We start from the raw sequence: 14040 nt of genomic DNA, 5'->3' as shown, positions 1-14040 counted from the left end.
TCTGGCTCCGTAATTCACTGCCCTAAATATGTGAAACTAGTCCTGATGATGGCCTAGAATACTACAGGCCGAAACGCCGTCGACCTCCACAGCTTTATTTCTGGCGCATTGTATCATGGGCATTTGCTCTAATGTTCCTTTATAATTTCTTCATCAATTGTGTAAATGCCCAAAAAACTTTGACATAACCAATGTACCATTGCTCTTTTTGTTGCGCCCTCTCACCGCTGTATGTACCACTTGATGTGTCACTTGCGCCGTCACAAATCCCACGAGCACTTGTGCACAGTATTTTGTAGGTTACACTTTCACTAAGTGTCACGCAGTGCTTTTAAACTTATATGATATGTACATATGACTTAATATGTCTATCTTGTGTTGAAAATACAACTCTCTCCTGCATTCTTGGTCTCCCTGTGTCCTCTCTGTATCGATTCATTCCTCCGTTATTTGTTGATATGGTTCGCGTTCAAATAACTTGTCCTTCCATTGAATCCCATTATGAGACACTGTTGTTAGATACCATGTACTGCCCCAGTCTCACTATGGTATATGGGCTACCTCCTGTGGTCTGATACTGTCTGGATCAAACTGGAAAGCATGAGTGGACAGTTGGTAAAGGAGACGTTTTGGCTTTACAATTTCGACCACTTGAAAGGTAAAATTGGAGCCCAGCTCCAAATCCTCAGATTAATTTCTAAATTTGAACCATACCTAGACATGCTTTATCCAGACCCAAAAATATTCATACACATCAGATTTAGATTAGGCACTCTCCCAGTAAAACGTTGCACTAGCACTTGGGAAAAGGGAAACAGTAGCACACCAACTTCCCATTATGAGTATGGGGGAATTGAATCTGTATTGCATTTCATGTTGTTGCTCCTTTTCCTTGAATGCCAGATGACACTCCCTTCATCTGCTTTTTATTGCTCATGGTACAAGTTTCTTCATATCTATATGTAGTGAGGAGGGCAACTAGACCACTAGCCACTGTCAGTTGTGAGGTCCAGGGTTCATGACTAAAGTCCTGTTCTAACTGGTGATGTCACTCTACTGCCTAAAGTTTTATCTCACAGTTGCTGGTATTTTATTATTTGCATCTGGAAGTGCTGATTTTGTATACTGGGATAAGGAGCACTTGGTCTGTATTTTTACAACCTGCCTTGACCTCTCCAGTCAGTAGCACTTGCACTTTAGCAGCATTGAGCTTGTTAAGCATAACTTCCAGGAAAATATGTATTAGGTGTTTTAATTGTGGTTACCAAACCAGCCAGATTGCAATTTGGCTGGGCAGCCGCATGTGCACTTATTATAAACCTCAGCACTTTATTATAGGGCTGCATTGATAAGTACTAGCACTTTACTAACTGGCTTCATTTTTTTTAAATATGAGTGGTTTTTCATGGGGAGGGTGACTCTTTTAAATGTTAGTGTAGGAAATTATTGCGATATGGTGTCCAAAACTCAATTTGTATTTGATATCTTGTATCGTATATTGTATTACCTGTTTTTCCCAGGCTGAAAAACTAAAGTTACAATAAAGTAATATGTATGGTAGTTGTACAGAGGCACATGGAATGTGATTGTTTCAGTTGTGGAAAGGTGTTTACAGAAAGAACACCAGGTGCCGGAAGCTGTGGTGATTAGGTTGTACTTCATCTATGCCACACCTGTACTTTGTGAATCTACAGTAAAGTAATTTTGTCAACTGACAACCAAGGCTTCCTTCCTTTGGCACATACCCCACAGAAAGGCCTTTGACTTCCAGTGTTAAGTTCTGTGGTGGGAGGGCAAGTACTCAATGAGGCAGTAGGTAGTTGGCATGATCTGAAGAGCCCATACAAAATGAACAGGTAAGGTTACAGGTAAGTTTGGAAGAGGTAGTGAGGATACAAGAGTTCTGTTGAATGGAAGAGGGAGATCTGGAAGAAAGTGTGATAATGAGTCATCAAGTAGAATCTGGGAGGGTATCAAGTGGGTTTCAGATGAAAGGTGTGTCTTCTCAAAACACACGGTCAAGGAACTAGAACTCATAAGCTATCTATGACCTGATGGTGAAGTTATGTCTGGGCTTTCTGTTCATCACTGAAACCTAAGTGATGATGTGTTACGATCCTTCATGCAGCCCCCCCCCCTGCATACGGATCTTCTGTCACAACCACTCCTGCTCAAGCTATAACTCACCCCAGTACCATACTTCATCAAGTCCTTCAAGTAAACATGACACACAGATTCTCCCAAATCTAGTAAAACTGAAGGAGCTGAACACTCTGAGCCATCAATAATGGATGCAGAATAGCTACCTTCAACTTAACTCTTCCAAAACAGAGATTATAACCTGTTATGAGTGGAAGAACTAATAACTACAAACTATCTGACCCCTAGTACTAGACAACAGCCAGCGACATCTACTAAAGTAAATTATAGGAGTGATCATGGACTCCAACCTATCCATGATCACTCAAATGGACAAAGTCACAAGAAGCACCTTTGCATTTTGCAAATTAGTGTAACTGTTTTTAAACAGTTCAATTATGGAGCAAGAAAGTGTAAATAATATTCTAATGGTTGTTTTTTTAATGAAAAGATCAGCCATGCTGCCTCAAGAACCATGAAATTTATAAGTAGGAGTATATATTGCAAATCTAATACTTTGGTGTGAAAGAGAGTTGTTGATAGAAAAGTTAAAGATGTGTTATGTTCTTTAACAAAAATTAGATGTTTTATTTGAAATTTTACATTCCTAGAGATATACCATGGAATTGTACTCATATTGGAACAACTTGTTGATCATTAGATTATATTATCACTACCATTTATCTGTGCTACTTTCCAGTATAACAAGTCTTGAAGTTGTGCCTACAACACAAACTAACCACAAAGTCTTAAAATTGGCTCAATTTAGGTTTCGCAAGGACAGTTGAATTGTGTTTGAGCTATGAAGTGTTGAATCAGAAAAAAAGTCAAAAAGTGAGATGATCGCTCGAGAATGCTATGGTATTTAAAGGACATCTAGAAGGCGCAACTTAAATCATATGGATTATCCAATCCTATGAAGGAGTGGCTAAATTACAGTGGATTTTAGATTTTCGGGTGAATGGTAATTAATATATTAAATGATTGTAAGAAAAAACATTAGCCTTTTGATATTTAGAATGTTGTATTTAGCTTCGAAAAAGGATGTAGCAGCTGTGTGTTAGCACAATAAATATAAGCAGGATAATGGGTGTTGCTCTGAGCTAGCTTAGGCAATTAAATCTAGTGATAAAAACATTTTGTTTCAAAAACAACTATAAATCAAAAAGGCATAGATTGATACAAATGAATGAAAATTATTGAATGGAGTATCTCTGTTTCTAAATTTTATACCTTAAATTAGCCCACTACTAAGCTAAATTTGAATTTAAACTATTCAAAACAAGAAGCAGTCATTTATGTATCATCCTCTTTACAAATAATTACATTGATAAAAGAGATTAAAGCCTTGCATGCACAAGGACCAGATTTTGTATCGCTACCTTAATAAACAAGCCAATAGGTCTTCTGATGGCTTAGCTAATGCTTTTGTTTCCTATGCTTAGTTATTACTAAAGTATTATAAAATCATTCAAAGCATTCAAAGATGGCTGCCATGTGTGTGAACACACACTTGGCTATCTTTGAAGATTTGTAACTACTTTATCATAGTTTCCTGTTCCACTATGATCGACAGAAAGCACCTCAACTATTTTGAAACATTGAAGAATCGTAAAGTACTGAGAAGTCATTCTAAGATGGCTGCCTTTTTGTGTGTACGCATGGGCAACCATCTTAGAATGATCGTTCTGGTACTTATGGCAAAAACCATTCCAAGATGGCCATTCTTGTGTGAGGATGCTGTACATTTATAGACAGCCATCATAACATTTTTATTATAATGATGGCAAAAGGCACTCAAAGATTGCCACAGTTTATGCAACTTCATGCAGATAGACAGGAGAAAAACACTCAAAGATGACCACCTGTGCACATGTTTATATGTAAAAATGTGCATGATTAGGCAGCCATCTTTGAAGGCTTTTTCTTATTCATTATCATTGATTTAGCATTCCAAGATGGCAAGGAATGCATCAGCCATCTTTGAGTAGTAAAGAAGGAAAAAGAATGAATGTATACATTCAAACATAAAATATAATGATCGACACCTGTAGTGGTTGCCTGCACATCCAGTTGATACACTGAGTCCAAAGTGACAAACGTTGCCCACCTACTTTGGACGGCTGTCAACAGCCTATAGGAAATAAATCGATATAAGGGTGGAGAGGCAACTTAACAGTTTATTAGAAAATGTATTTCATTAGTTCCACTGTTCTGATGTTTCAATGACTAATTTTTCATGAAATAGAACATAGAGTCAATGCTCTGGTTCAATGATTTAAATTTACAAAACCTTTATTCTTTTAATCATTGTTCTCCATGCTACAAAGGGCAGCCAGCACATTACATTCCTTTACATATAGAACATACCATTTAAAAACATTTAATTTATACAGCTAAGACTGCCTATTATTAGTACAGAACTTTTAATATCTCAATTACAGAACATGTAATATCTCAAAGCATTAGGCTCTTTTCAAAAGCAATATTGGTCTTCTGTGTTTTTGAAATAAAAAATACACAATCTTCCTACTGCACAAGTCCTATAAATATATATCTGATGTTCCATTAAAGAAATTGTCCCAAAATTGCTACATTTTCTGCAGTTTTTTCTTCGCGTTTTCATTTTATCTTATAATTGGCATTTATGAATTTTGCTTGCAGTAAGGATATGAAGAGATACCCGATTATTTGTACATTTAACAAATGGTAAGCAACTTACCTGATCACGTTAAGAGGTTATTATTCTGTTCAAGTAATTGGGTAGAAATAATACTTGGATGTGATCAGCAACTGTAACAATTTTTATCCATTCCTTTTCACAAATGTCACACATACGTACATAATTCTGCACAGTTTATATAATCTGCTAACCAATTTAATGGTTTTCTTGCCTACTGGATGTCCAGAGGATGGATTATCAATTTTTAAGGTCTTTTTTTTTTAAATGTTTATTTTAGAAAGTAATGCACTGACAAAAAACGATGTACATAGTTTCACATGTATGCCTTTTTTAACAGTGTGTATAGATCGGCCAGTGACATTTCTTCATAGTAAATGAGACCATGGATTATAATGACAGAAGGAAATTAGCCTTTCCTGTGACGCTGTTTCTGGGTTGTAAATCTTCTGATTCTGACATATGTAACTCTGTAGTCTCATCTTTTTTGGGTGGATTTTATTGTAACCAACTTTCCTGTTCAATCTTCAGCTCTTGCAGAAGTTGGCAGAGTATGTCTTGATCTGAAATTGCATTTTCTATTTGCACATCTGACATACTGCCTGTGGGTTCCAGAACTTTATCTTTGCTTAGTTGAGAGAAAGTAGCTGTCTTGCCCCATTTATTTTCAGGACCGTAGTTAATGTATGGCATTGGTGCATTTCATAGACTTGTTAAGGTGATGCTATAGTAAATCAGTGAGAAGAAAAATACCACCTAGCATGTCTGGCAGTGGTGTCTTTTGTGTACGTGAAAAAACTGAAACTCTTGTGGTCAGTCTAAATTTTCAGAGGGAGGTCAGAACCCTGCAAATAATGCTGCCATTGAGAAAAGGCTTGCTTTATGGCACATAATTCTCTATCATAGATGGTATAATTTTTTTTCACTGCTGACAATGATCGGGAATAATAGGCCACTGGATGGATGTCCCCAGACTCTGGATCTTCTTGTGAGAAAATGGCTTCAATCCCGAAAGCTGAAACATCTATTTTCACAAACAAATTGTCTCTTATTATCCAGATGTCAATAAATTGTAGCTAAAATAAAAGTCTACTTTAATTTTTCGAAGGCCTTATCTTGCTCTGAGCCCCAGGAGAAGGGTTTTCATTCGCTAGTTAGATAAGTGATTAGTTTCACTACCTGGGAAAAGCTTTCAATAAATTGCCTGTAGAAGTTAGCAAAACCCAGTAACTTCTGTAACTCTTTCACTGTGGTGAATACTGACCAATGGAGTGTGTCTTCATTTTATTGGTGTCCACGTGAAAACCTTTGTTGGCAATGATGATATCAAGCTGCTTGACTTCAAAAATATGTATGTCCGCCTTTGCATAAAACTCATATCTACATAAGTGAGATTTTACCTATCTCATATGTTCTCTATTTTGTCCTAGAGTCTTTGAAAATAAAAATACATCTTTTAAATAGATCATTATAGATGTGTCCAATAAATCTCTAAATACATCAATGATTAAATGCTGCAAATGGCATTAACAAGTACTCAGAGGGACCATACTTGGTATTAAAGATGGTTTTCCTTTCAATGCCTTCCTTAATTCTGAAATTTGCAGGCATCTCTTAGGGCAAGTTTGAAGAAGATGTTGGCATTTTTTACCTGGTCCATGAAAACTGATATAGGAGGTAAAAGATGCCTGTTGCTGATGGTAATTTCATTTAGTTAGCAATAGTTTATATAGGGATTATAATCTCCATCTGGTTTGGGAGTGAAGAAGATGGGGACTCCTGGTGGTGATACCAAGTGACAAATTCATTATTTTTCAAGATTTTCTTTAAGATAGGTTTTTAACACCTCATCTTCTTTCAGTGTCAAAAGGTAATTGTGGCCAAGTGGAATCGTGCTGCTGAAGATCTATTGCACAGTCATATATACTATGTGAAGAAAGTTCATTCACCGCCCTTTTACTAAACACATACTCAAATTCTTATCTACAAGTGAGATGACACTTTCTTCCTTGATCATCTAGGTTGCAAAACAGCTTAGGGTTTGTCTGGTTTGATACAAACATCGAAGCCAAAAGTTTTCTTTACAAAATAAACTCAATGTAACCTTCTTTTTAACCTATAAAAGGATTATGAATTCTAAGGCAGATGCAGGCATATGCATCAAGCAGAAAAATAGAGATTCCTTATTTGCGATTTTTAGGGATCGCAAATAAGGAATCGCTATTACCTATGCATGATGCAGATAGCGATAAAATAAAGAATCGCTCAAAATCGCTAAATATATTAGCGATTTCAACATAAAGAATCGCTAATCCAGTAAAACACACAAATTGCGATCTCACAATTTGCAAGATCGCTATTTGCGAGATCGCAAATTGCGAGATTGCAATTTTACCGAGTCGCATTGGGAGCAGGCTGATGACCTCACAACCAGGAAGTAATTCAGCCAATGCTGCAGTCTGTGCCCAGAGGAAGTGAGAGAAAGAAGCAGAGTGCTGGGGGAGAGCTGTAAAAAAAAAAGTTGTGTTTTGCTGACACCTGCAGAGTGCAAAAATGGACCGAACATCAGCAGAAGAGGGGGCAGTGGCCAGGAAGAGAAAGTTAAAATTCAGCGAAAGGGAACTAGAGTACCTCATTGAGGAGGTGGCAAAGAGCCATGATAAGCTCTTTGGGAAGCTCTCACTTAAAGTTACTGAGGCTGAAAAAAGAAGAATATGGAACAGGATTAAAAACAAAGTAAATGCTGTTAGGGTGACACAACGCAGTATAGAAGATTTAAAGAAAAGATGGTATGATCTGCGTAGCCAGGCCAAGGACAGAATAGCACAGAGGCTGAAGGAGGCGAAGAGTACTGGAGGAGGAACTTCAACAGTCCCAGACAACACAGCCCTGGAGGACCTGGTTGAGGGCACAATCCAGCCAGAAGCTGTTGTGGGAGTAACGCAGCTGGATACATCCGGAGTGGCCAGTAGTACACAAGGTAAGAGGCACTAAAATATACACATCAATGTACATAGTAATTATGCACAATCTGTAATTAAAAGCCAAATTTACTGTAATTAACTCCAGTCCACATTTTACATAGAGACCCAAATGCATTATGGGAGTTGGAGGCTTCTCAGCCAAATTGGTAGTCAAATTCCACATTTTGAGCCAATATTTCCAAAACTGCATTCCAGTCAGTGATTACAGACAGTGAGATCTTAAGAGTAAAGTAATTTTAATGTGGCAAAACATTAGCACCAACACAAATTAATATTGCACTGTTTCACACCACAGATGCTGAAGAAGTAGACACTGATGACAGTGAATGTGGAGAGAGCACACAGGCTACTGCAGAGACCGCTGTGTCGACACCTGTCACACCACCAAGCACATCCCACGCACCCCCAAGATGCAGGGCCACAGTCACAACTCTGCAGACAATAGAGACCGATCAGGATCCTGAAAGAGCCACTGAGGCAAGCCAGCCTAGTGTGAGGCCCACCACGACACCTCAGGCACAGGTCCGGATGAGACGAAGGCGCAGGTCAAGGGCCCTCATAGAAGCACAGGTGGCATTGATTCCAAGATGATGAGGGTGCAGCGCCTGCAAGCACGACATATGGGAGCCATCAATCTGCAAATGACAAAAATTAATAAGAACATATCAGTCATGGCCGATTGTGTGAGGGAACTGACTCAAGCAGTTGTGGAAGGCAACAGACAGACAAACGCAACAATGCAGGAGCTGGGTCGTGTGATGCAGGAGGGACACAACACACAGAGGAGGAGGCATTGCCAGTTCATGATGCGCTTGGCTGGCTATACCAGGTCTAACAACAAGTTATGCAACGCCACAGCACTGCTGTCATGGAGGTCGGTGGCAATGCAAATAGACATGGGCCATTGTTGTGGGGATGTGGCCAGGGCACTTGGCCAAATAGCCACTGCCGTTGAACAGCCCCAGGCTGGTACTGGTGGGCTCAGCAATGTCACAGGGGAAGAGGGTAGTGATGAGGCATCCAGCCTTAGCAGCATGTCTGCACCAGACAGCACTGGCAGGAGGTGCAGTACCAGTAGAACAACACCTACCGTTGCACCCATGATTGAGAATGCAGATGCAGGCGAAAGACGTCTCGGTGTGCGTGGGAGGAAGCGCTAAACACAATTATAACTCAGGACTTTTTTCCATGATGACGTAACCATGTCCAAGACATTCATAGTGACTGAGTATTAAGTCCAACAACCATTTCATTTGTGCTTTGGTGCATGCAGTTAATGTGCTATTAAGCACCGTCTATGTTTAGCTAAAGACAAATACCTTTTCACGTGCAAGTAAATACTTCACAGTTCAAGAATTCAAGTGTTGTGTCTCATCATTACGTACCTTGGAAGTAATGTTGGGTGATGTCTACATGTTTCGTTTGGCCTTCCGCTGAGGTTGCCAAATGTGCCTGTCGTGGGTGTACCGGGGGCTGGTTTCCTCAGTGTTGGACACCTCTATGGGTATGCCTCTCCTTGTTGCTATATTATGCAACATTGCACATGCTGTCACTATCCTACAGCAGGTTTCCGGCTGGTACAGCATCGCTCCGCCAGTTTTGTGCAGGATGCGGAAGCGACTTTTGAGCAATCCAAATGTCCATTCGATCACATTACATGTCCTGATGTGTGCTGCGTTGTACCTCTGCTCTTGTGGGGAGGCTGGGTTCAAGTATGGAGTCATGATATAGTTCCTCACGGCGTATGCACTGTCACCTAAAGGGTAGTAAGCAAGGTGTTAGTGTCAGGTATGCCATATCATACTTTAGTCATCTGAATGAGTATATTGTCTTACCTAGCAGGTGTCCTTTGCCAAATTCCCTCCTGAGCAGACGTGTGTGAATGCCACTATGTCGGAAGATGTATGATGTATAAATCATGGGTGCTCCCAGGGTATTGCGCTACAATGTCGGTTATGATGTTTTTCCCATTGCACACTGCTTGAACATTGATTGAGTGATACGGTTTCCTGTTACGGAAGATCTACTCATTGACTGCTGGAGGACATATGGCTACTTGGATGCAATCTATGCATCCGTTCACATGAGGGAACTGGGCTACTCGGTAGAAGTCGAGTTTTGTTTGGTTCAATTCCTGTTGGGTTGTGGGGAAGGTGATGTGGTTGTGGATCATAGTCATCATGGCAGCCAGGAAGGATTTGAACGTGAAAGGGAGCTTTGTGATACCCCTCCAGCTACTGCCACTACCCCCTGGAAACTTCCTGACGCAAGTAGGTGCAGGCAACAGAGCAACTGGACATGGGTAGGGATTGCATGGGTCCAAAGTGTCTGGCGCTGCATTAGTGGTTCCAATTCGGCTATTAAGTAAAGTATCATTGCAGCGTTCAGCCGGTACTTATCATGTATGTCCTCAGCAGTTTGTCCCAACAAAGTGATGCGCAGGCGTAATATCCTCTCCTGGATTCTCCTTCTGGCCTGGCCTGCTGCATGGATCCTCATCCTCCTCGCAAACACGTAGAGGGCCGCCATTGTGAAAAGCCTCTATGGCCTCATTGGTCAGTTTAAATAGCCTTCTGATTGTTTGCAGCTGTAGGGGTGCTTTTTTTTTTACCACCGGCTTGTGATTCCCCTTAATCTGCACTTGCTAAACTGCGAGTTTCGTGGAAATCGCCATTTGCGATTTTACATGCATAGTATTGCAATTTATTTTAGCGATTCTTTATTTGCTATCGCATTTTTTTTCATCGCTAATAAGGAATCGCTATATCTTGTTTCCCGGTATTAGCGATTCGTTAAAATTGCGATTTTGCTAAATTCGGTTGATGCATTTGAAAATGCTGAAATGCGCTCGCAAATAGCGATTCGCTATTTTAGCGAGCACATTTTAGCTTTATGCATATGCCTGATAGTTCCCAGTATGATAGCAAACAAAGAGGTAGCAATTAAACACAAAATATTGGACTCAACAAATCCTACTTCAAAAGTCATTAAAATAGGTTTTGTTTCCCATCACATTTCTCCTGAGGAAATAGGATGTCCACCAATTCCCCAAATAGCATCTGAGATGGCTTTGGCAACAAGAGGGAGTTCATACTACCTGCAAAGGTCCTGTTTATGAGAAATTGGGCTATTAGTTGAGGGGACAGAACCCATTACAAATAATAATCACTAAGGTTGTGAGGGTGAACAAAAGTCACTAAAAATACCTGCGAATACCCCTCCGGTAGCTTGGCACAAACCAATCAGGCTTAACTTATGGACAATGTTTAAAGTATTTGTGCAGTGCCTAAACAGCCATAAATTGAAAACACAACTCAAGAAAAATCCCAAACCTATTTATAAAAATAGAGTAGGCTTTGGTAAATAAAATGATACCAAAACGGCAAAAATCCAATCCGTAGAACCAGAGTTATGAATTTAGAAATGTAAGGCTCAAAATAGCGACAAAGAGTGTTAAGCGCAAACTGCAGTCATCTGGTTGTGTGAGACCGAGTTAAAGTAAAAAATTAAGGCTGATTTCAATGGAGTGTGGGTCCGATATAGAGACCACACATGTCTCACTGACTTAGGCTCTGGGATGGAAGTAAAAATACTCAGTGGGGCAAGGCAACAGGATGTTGCCAAAGAGGGCTGGCTCCATGTCATCAGATTGCTCCTGGAATTTTGGGGCAAAGCTCGGAGCTAGAGAAAAGTGAATTTTGCAATCAGAGAAGGTCCTTCGCATTCCAGATACTTTTCATTCCTTCGCTCGGTGGAGATTTCTACCGTCGGACTTAGTTAATGTTTTGAAGTTCACATTCTTCCAGCGAGACAAGGCTGCAGGTTGCTGTTGAAGAATTCTCCACGAGGCTGCACACCTTCCCTGTGAAGTCCTGGTGGATCGGATTTGCTGCTGTGGAGAGGAACTAATCATTAGCCCAGCAGTGACGCACCTTCGTCGGATCGACTTGGCATGTTGGTCCTGGTCCCCGATCAAGTCTCAGAGCAAAAAGTTGGAAAACAATTTCTGAGTCCCAGTTTCAATAAACTTTAGGAGGGGTACACTTTGCCACCAGCCAAAGGGTCCAGGACCTTTGGGACACCACATGGGGGTCAAGACTTACTCCAACAGAGATCAGAAGCAGGGGCCAGGGTCGGTCCAGTTGCAACTGGTCAGCTATGCAGTTGCAGGGAAGTCCTTCAGAAGCTTGCTGTGTCCCTGTAACTCAAACAGGAGGTCAGTCAACTGACCTTTGGAGTCACTTCTGAGGTCCTAGGTTCAAGGCAAGCAGGCCCAGTCTCCCTTCAGAATCTTTAGTTAGCAGGACAGTCCTTTTTCAGATTCCTCACAATTCCAGGAGGGTTCTGAGGAGGGTACTAGAATTGCCACATTTATGTCCAGTGCCAGCCTGTGGGTGTGGGAAACTCCTGTCCACTCCCTAACCAATGGGGTAAAAGTTCCCTTTTTGCAGCACTTCCTGTGTGCTTTACTGAATGTACTTCATGGGTGCTTTAGTGTAAGCTATCTCACAGTAACCATCTTTCTCTACAACCAACATGGCAGATCCTTCTGGTCAGAGCTTCCTCACCCACCCAGAGGTGTGGCAATTGAAATGGGCATACCCTCCCTTGTAGAACTGCTGTAGGGCAGCTCCAGCTTCCTACCCACTGGGTTTGGAGTCAAGTTGAAAATGAAGACAATAGAGTGCAGGCCTTGTTGTGACCTACTTCTGGCAGTGACAGGGTAGGCACTCTTTGAAGCTCAGGAAGGGGCTAGGCACAGACTCCCACACCATCCTGATCATGTAGGAAAAACACCTCTCCACCCCAAGCCTTTTGTCTGCCATCTCAAAGCAATACATATCTCACAGGGAAGCCATCAACAGTCAGGAGACACAGAAAGGCACATTTGGCTTCAACAGAAAAATGACAGCTTTCTTAAACTGTAATTTTCAATATAGTATTATAAAATTAGACTTGCCCATTAAGTTGGATTTTAAATTACTTTTACAATGAGTCCTCAAATCATTTTTCTGGCTATTCCCAAACTGAAGTTAAGCACTATATGGTGTTATAATGCAATCCTGTGGTTTCCAATGGCAATACCAGCCTTGCTACAGTGAAAAATTTCTTTGGAGTTTTTTTAACCTGCCAAGACATGTGCAACATAAGTATATGTGTCCTACTTACCATGCACTCTGCCTTAAGGCATTTAGGGCCTATTTTAGGAGTGACTTATAAGTATTAAAAAAGATAGGTTTCGATTTATTTTGCCATGTCGAAAAGGCAATTTCAAACTTCAGACATAAGATGCAAGGGCAGGCCTGGAGACATGTTTTACAGTGCTACTTACCACTGGTTAGTTGTAGTAAATTGTGCAGAGTCCTATCGCAATCAAAGGCAAAATTCAGGGGTGGCCCTGCAGAAAAGGCAAAGTTCCAAGACTGATCAATAAAACATTCTGATGTGACACCATTGATCATGATCTTCATTATAATACATTCTTGTGTTGTGGTGATCACAATCTAATCTTGGAAATGATTTCTGTGGTGGTCAAGCACTTACCTGAGGTTTGCTGGTCAAGGGTGACCAGACCCATTTCCCAGTAGCAAGCGACAGCTAAGCAGAAAATGGCCTTCTTTTCTGCAGTACAAACACAGCCCTCCCTTTAGTTTTCTGAGACTTTCATCCTGTGTCAAAGGTTATCTTGTGGAGCTTATATGCATAGATTTTTTCACCATACTTTTCTGATGGCACTTCCTTTGTGGTGCTGGATACAATCGGATCATTGTTAGGACTACATGGAAGCTAGAAACATGCTGAACTAAAGTTAACTAAAGTCTAATAGATAGCACCATATGTTTTTAATATAGGTAGGAGTTTTTACCGGGAAGTATCGCTTTCCCTATTTTTGACCTCACAGCTTCACACCTTCACACCTCAACACCAATCTACCCCATAAGGCCCCACACCTGCACTTCACCAAACGGCAGACAAGAAGATCTCCGGCAAAGAGCCCCTATTGAAGCTGCCCATCGGGCATTACAGCGCCGGCCCGATGAGGAGCAAACACCCAATGATGAAGCATGACACCTATCCAGGTGTGTGAGGGCATTTGTTCCTTAGAGGGTCACGCCCAATGTATACCCTACAGAACAGTTGTTGACCCCCATAGAACCTAATTCTTCTTTAAGAGCTGCATACCCCATATATATTTATTTGCTGGATACAATTGCCTTCCCTATCTCTCCCCTCGTT

The sequence above is a fragment of the Triturus cristatus genome, chromosome 4_2 (assembly GCF_964204655.1).
Source record: "Triturus cristatus chromosome 4_2, aTriCri1.1, whole genome shotgun sequence".
Classification (NCBI taxonomy): Eukaryota; Metazoa; Chordata; class Amphibia; order Caudata; family Salamandridae; genus Triturus; species Triturus cristatus.
The sequence above is the reverse complement of the archived record's forward strand: the minus strand, read 5'-3'. Positions refer to the sequence as shown.